Below are 6,483 nucleotides of genomic sequence, written 5' to 3'. Positions count from 1 at the left end.
AGACAACAAAAGATTTTTAAGATTATATTGTGATTGCAAACCTTGACAAAGGAGGGTGGGTAGAAAGTTAACCGATGATTGAATTCTAGGTGATGGGACGTTCAGATTAATATTGACTGCAGTTTTGAGTGACACCATTGGTACTTTGATAAGAACTAGAATTAAGATGTTATACAAAAGAAAGTTAAAACAGACAGCCCAACTTTTGTTATTGAGATCTCTTCAAATACAAACTACCCATTGTAAATTACCAATCCAAAATGGCAAAGGTTAGGCTGTTTTACTGTTATTGATGTTTTCCAAACACATAGTCAATGATAAAAAGAAAAAAAAATCACCATCAGAATTATTTTGTAACACTTTAAAAACTCTCTTCTGAAATCACTGTAATTTGACATTGGATTAGAAAACTTGGCCAGTAGGTTATAATGCATCAAGACCTTTATAAAACAATTCCTGCTTAATTGATAAGTACCATCCCCAAAGCAATCCTCTCATCTATGTTCTTACTAACATGAGCACTTCTATGCCTTCATCACTATGGTGGGTTGAAATCCATCTGAAATGATGAGTCAAAGTAGATCCTTCCCCAACACTCAGGCAGAGGCACGAACATCTCCACCAATTTCAGATCAGTCTACTCTAGTTAGGTATTTCAGAGCCAGCCAGTACTTCATAGCAAGACCCATCTGAAAAACAGTTCACAACAGCAAGGGAAAGCAGAACCAAAGTTAGTCTTTCCTCCTTGACGATGTTTCATCACAGGGATGAGAGAGTTAGTATCCACAGCATTTTTACCTGCAGAAACTGACCATGGAGTTTAGTGTCTTCATTAATAATCACTGAATTCACAATTTGAATCCACATCTTTCTATTAACTATTGTCTATTCTATTAACTATTGTGTAATAAAGTTTTAGGAACTCAGTGTAAATGCTCATTGATAGAATAGGAAAAATGCTGTATTTCAACTTGAAAAAACACACGTGGCTATCAGATCACGCAATGTCCTTGTAGCACGCTGGATTCTTTATAGTGTATTTAAAATTCTGTCCCGTCTCTCCACTTCAACCAGTGACCTCTACTGGAAAGGGTCGGTCTACAGTCTGGTTAGTGATGTGGAAGTTCAGCAATTAAAGGTGTGTCCTTATAACTGCAAACCTTTGGAAAGTGAAAAGGTTCAGAAGAATCTACAAACAGCTAGAGTAATTCTTTTAGTTTGAACATTTGTGGAGCTAAGTTTCAAAATCAATATTGCGTGATGATTTAGCATTTTGCAGGAACACAAGTTGTAACCAAGATCAATATGTAAAGGGAGAGGGAGTGAAGGGAACGAGGTTGGGTGAACTCGCGGCCACAGACACTGATACATGGTTTTCTTTCATTGTTTTTATGGAATTATATTTTAGAGCATATGTTAATATATTATCATGCTTTTACCCAAATGGTTAGTAAAAAGTGCAGTTTATAAGTAGTAAGATCTAGTCTTTGAAAACCTTAAGGATCACAGTAATATATTCTCCATTCAGAGCACTTAAAGGTGTTATATTTGAGATTAAATATGTAAATTAAGTAAACCTACAACTGCTAATGAAGTCATTACCCCCCAAAAGGAAAGACTGTGACTACAGCTATTATTTAATGCTATATTTTTGCTGGACATTGAACACAGACTCGTTCACATATTAAGCAGATACCTACTACTGAGCTTCATCTTAGTTCCCAGATACCTACTTTTTGGTAGGCATATTTAAATAGTCTCTATTTAAACTCCAATACATCTTCTGTAGGACTAAATGCAAATGAATTATGTTACAGAGCAATGATTCAAAGTGAAACCTAGGGATCCACACATGTGTATACACATACATAGAAAATATTCATATAAACATAAAGTCATCAGCTTTTATGAAACACTGCCTCAGCTAAAGTCAAATGGATTCATGTCCCTTCTAAGTGGATATGATATATGTATGTAAAAACCTTAAGAAATCTGGTGTCCAGATGCAAGCTTCCTGTGGTTAGATGCAAAACCCTTCCTTGGCAGCTGGAGACACAAATGAGGTTAGGAAGCAGATGATGGTAATATATTAACTCAGCACAGAACTTCCTAACAGCCAGCTACTATAGCTCTTCCCATCACCCTGTCACCTACTGGGTTTCTGAATATGATAGAAACCTTTCTTCAAGAAGTTTCATTTCATTAAGTATAAAGGAAATGGCACAGAGACTCCCACACTTCTCATAAGCATGCCATTATGGCTGCCAGATGACCAGGGCACCTTTGGACAAGAGACCCACATTTCACATACTTCACATAGTCCACATACTGTGCTGCTTTTGTCAGTAGCCTTTTAGTCACAAAGGCACGCTGGCTAGTTTTAGGTCAACCTGACCCATTAGAATCATTTTGGAAGGGATTGGAGATGGCAAAAGCTCCCTCTAACTTCCTAACTTGGCCTGTGGACATGCCTCTAGTGCATTTTTGGGGGGGAGATTGATTGATGTAATGGAGTACCACTCACAGTGGTCAATACCACCACATGGTTCTGGGTATTGAACAGCTAGACGGAACAAGCTAGTGAGCAGCACTCTTCTGTGGCCTCTACGTCAGGTCCTGCTTTTACTCACCAAGATGCTGATCCACAAGCTCTAAGTTGAGATAAACATTTTCCTTCCAAGGTATTTTATTACTGCAATAGAAATCCTAACTAAGACAAGAAGTGGTACCAGAGATTATAGTGTTTTTCTGACAGTCCTGAGTGTGTTTTTGGTAGGTCTGTGGAAGGGTTTTGGAGCATTGGACTGGATAAGCAAGTGGCTACTCAGAGATCAGTGGATTATTCAGTGGGAGTTTGGAAGGTAAGAATGTTGAGAGTGATTCATTCAGACTTGGGGTATGAAGCTTCAGAAGGAAATTTTTAGAGTTTTCTTCAAGACTCTCCTGGAGCATTTATGTGAAGTTTCGTATCAAGACCCTGTGGTGTCTCATCAGTTGGAGATGAAGCATCAGCTGTGATGAAGAAGCCCCCAGTACTACTGAAGTAAATCTTTTGCTTTGCTGGGACAATGGATGCTATTCAGCTGGGACTAGAGAATTAGCTGTGATTAGGAAGAGACCAGCATCACTGAGGAAGAATCTTCTGGGAAGTGTTTCTTCAGGGTTAGCACATGGAGTATGTGATCCAAAAGTGGGGTAGGTGTGCATTGTGCTGGAAGCCAAACTTGGTAGTTTAAGAGTCCCTGATGTGGTACTGGTTTTTGAAGGCATGAAGGTTTCATAGAAAGAAACTGAGGTTTGGCACTGTGTGGATGGACCGAAGACCCTAAAGAGAGACTGGGACAGACTGTTGGTGACTATGCAGCCTCAGTTATAGTAAAAGGCCCAGGACTAAAGGGGTCTTGGAGAGAGGCTGAGCCTTTGCGTTCTGTGGCATGATTCAAGGCCCTGAAGAGAGCCCAGGAGAGACCATTGTTAAGTACCATCTGATTTCAGTGGAGACCAGAGCATGTTGGAGATACCAGTGTAATGGGCTACTGCCAAGGTCTACAGCACATATGGAATAGAGCTGGCCTGAGCCTAGGATACTGTACTATGTGTGCTTAGGAGGGTGGGGTCAGGGAAGTGGCTCCATGCTGTTGGGAGGAGCCCAGAATATGTGAAGGAATCCCAGAAGTCTGACCCTGATCGTCATGCTGTTGGATTTTTTTCTTTGATTTGATTGTGATCATGCCCTGATTGCCCACTGAAATAAGAAATCTAACTAATTCTGATTTTGCAGATGCCCAAAATTAAGACACCTTGAACTCTGAAAGAGATTTTTGCATTTTTAGAGAGACTAGGATATTTAGAGACTGGATATTTTGAAGAGACTGGACTTTTAAATTGAATTTATAAAGATTGTAGGACTTTCAAGTTTATAATATGTTTTATGTTGTGATATTTATTAATATGATATCTTGAAAATAACAAGAAAGAAAAGGTCATATGTAGGAGTCAATGCCACAAAGCTACCCGCCCAACAGGGCGGGGTCAAGGTAGAGATAAAAGGAAGTGAAAGGAAAAGGACCTTCCCTTTTTTTCTGCTGGAAGCCAGCCACGCTTCTGACTCCCAGCTTGTGCGACTCTCTCTCTCTCTGGTAAATAAATATATTGTTTTCCCTATATAGTATCGAGTATCGTTATAGTCATAGTTTAGTAATGATACATTTGTTTATAAAATTGACAAGGGCCAATTTCAGCTGGTTAGTTTCATGTCAACAAGCTAGAGTCGTTTTGGAAGAGGGAACCTCAGGGGAGAAAATGCTCCTAATAGATTGACTACTGAGCAAGCCTATAGTGCATTTTCTTGATTGAAGGTTGGTATGGGAAGGCACAACTCACTTTTGGAGGTGGCATGCCATGTTCAGGTAGCCCTATATGTTATAAGAAAGACTGAACAAGCCATGAAGAAAAAGTCAATGAGTAGCTCTCCTCCCTGGTGCTGCATCAGTTCCTGCTTCCAGGTTCCTGCTTTGCCTTCTTCCCTGACTTCTCTAGGCAATAGACTACAATCTGTAAGGTGAAATAAACACGTGGCATCTCAAGTTTGTTTGACTCATGGTGTTTTTTCACAGTGATAAAACCTTTAAGGCACAAGTTGACTTGGATGTTCCTGGAGTTCTTTGATTATGAGAGGGATGAATGTATTTGTGTCCTTTTAGCCTTAGCCCTCCTCATCTCCAATATATTCTGTCTGAGCACATTGTGCTTGCGGGCATTCGGTGCCCTTTGATTTCTTCTTAGCTCACATTTAGTAGACATAGCATATGGAAAGACAGCAGAGATCTAGACTCTAGGCAGCTAGTTTAATATCTAAGTAGCCTGTGCTTAGCTGTTAGCTAAACTCCCATTTCCCTCCCTCTCTTCTGAGAGTGTTTTATTTTCTATCAAATGGACATACTGGGTCAAAAGGCACACAGCTGAAGTCAGTAATGCTTTAACTCAAGTAAGAGTTCTGTTCTAGTTCCAAAGAGGAAGGAGTAAAAGTCAGATTGAGTGCAGACACCTGGAGGGCAAGAATGACTTTATCTGCTTTTATTGCATTCTCCCTGGCCTGGTTATTTCTATGCATATCATATGTCCTTAGATTGCTTAATGCAGTGCTGAAGAATATATGGATAATAGACATAGTAATGCAATGTCTGCTAGGGGGCTTTCTTCTCTACTTAATATCTATAAGAACTTATATTGAGTTCTCAGATATCCAGGCTTTCATCATAGAAAATGTGAAGATGGAAAACAAACAAAAGACAAACAAACTAACAAAAAATTTATAAACAGATTATTCATCATTTGAAAATGGTATTCAGTTATAATAGCAGTAGGAATATCTGCATTTTTAATTTATTTTTCTAAACTGCCCAGGAATGCATTTTATACTGTAAAAGTGCTCAAGAAATTTTTGTTTTTATAAATTTAATTAGGTGCTAACAGCACTTATGTTAATGAAGAAAGTTGATGAGGCAGCACTTGGGCAATTACATTCAAGTACATAATCTTTCTCAGTGTTTTAGATTTAGGCTTTATTTGAAGTATCAAGTGGATACATTTGACCTGATTGTGCATAGATGTTTCTTGTGCTCTTATTCTTGTATCACATAGAACAAAAATTTTGGAAAAGTAGCAATGATGAATGACTTAGTGTATAAAGCAGAAACAGCAGCTTGCCTGCACTGTTTTCATTCATGAACTTCTTCTTCTGACCTATAACAGTATCTGCTCCCAAAGGTAGATGTGCACAAAAAAATATCTGCAGGGGTTAGAGAAATCTGCAGTGTTGGAATGATTTCCTAAATAACATGCAAATTGACACATCTAATAGGAAACACTTGGGACTGTTTAGTAAATTCATGAATGTACAAAAGAGTCATAAGTGGTTTGAAAGTGCAATACAATGGGGGTATCAGAATGGGGATATGCAGTAAGCCGAGGCTAGAATCTCAGTTGTGCCGGGCACACATTTGTTAGCACTGTATGTACCAAGAAGTGACATGAAAATTGGACTCAAGATTATAAAATCTGGACGACTGACTGCTATAATAGTTACCCAAAAGACTACAAGACCTGAAGGAACTTAGTAAAGCTTAAAGGAGGAGAGGGCCTCAAAATAATGAGTTATTTTCAGAGTGAGGTGAGCTCTGCTGAATCCAGAGTCTACTTAGTATTGTTAACACTTACTGGCTAGAGTCTCTAAGAAACCATTCTAGGTGATTTGGGACAAAAGTAATAACTTATTAATGAGGCTAACAGGACACATGAAGTTTTTTAATTTGCATGATATACAATTTGAAATACTCTTACTGGAAGGTACATTTGGAAGGTTAGATATTGTAAACTCTAATTTTTGGGTGCTGAAAAAAATCATGTTCCTAAACAGAGATTTAATTAGACCTCAAGAATATGCAAAGTAATTTTCCCTGACTCCTTACTTCTCTCAGAATT

This window comes from Mesocricetus auratus, unplaced genomic scaffold (genome assembly GCF_017639785.1).
Source record: "Mesocricetus auratus isolate SY011 unplaced genomic scaffold, BCM_Maur_2.0 Super-Scaffold_100027, whole genome shotgun sequence".
Lineage (NCBI taxonomy): Eukaryota > Metazoa > Chordata > Mammalia > Rodentia > Cricetidae > Mesocricetus > Mesocricetus auratus.
Note: the sequence above shows the minus strand (reverse complement) of the source record.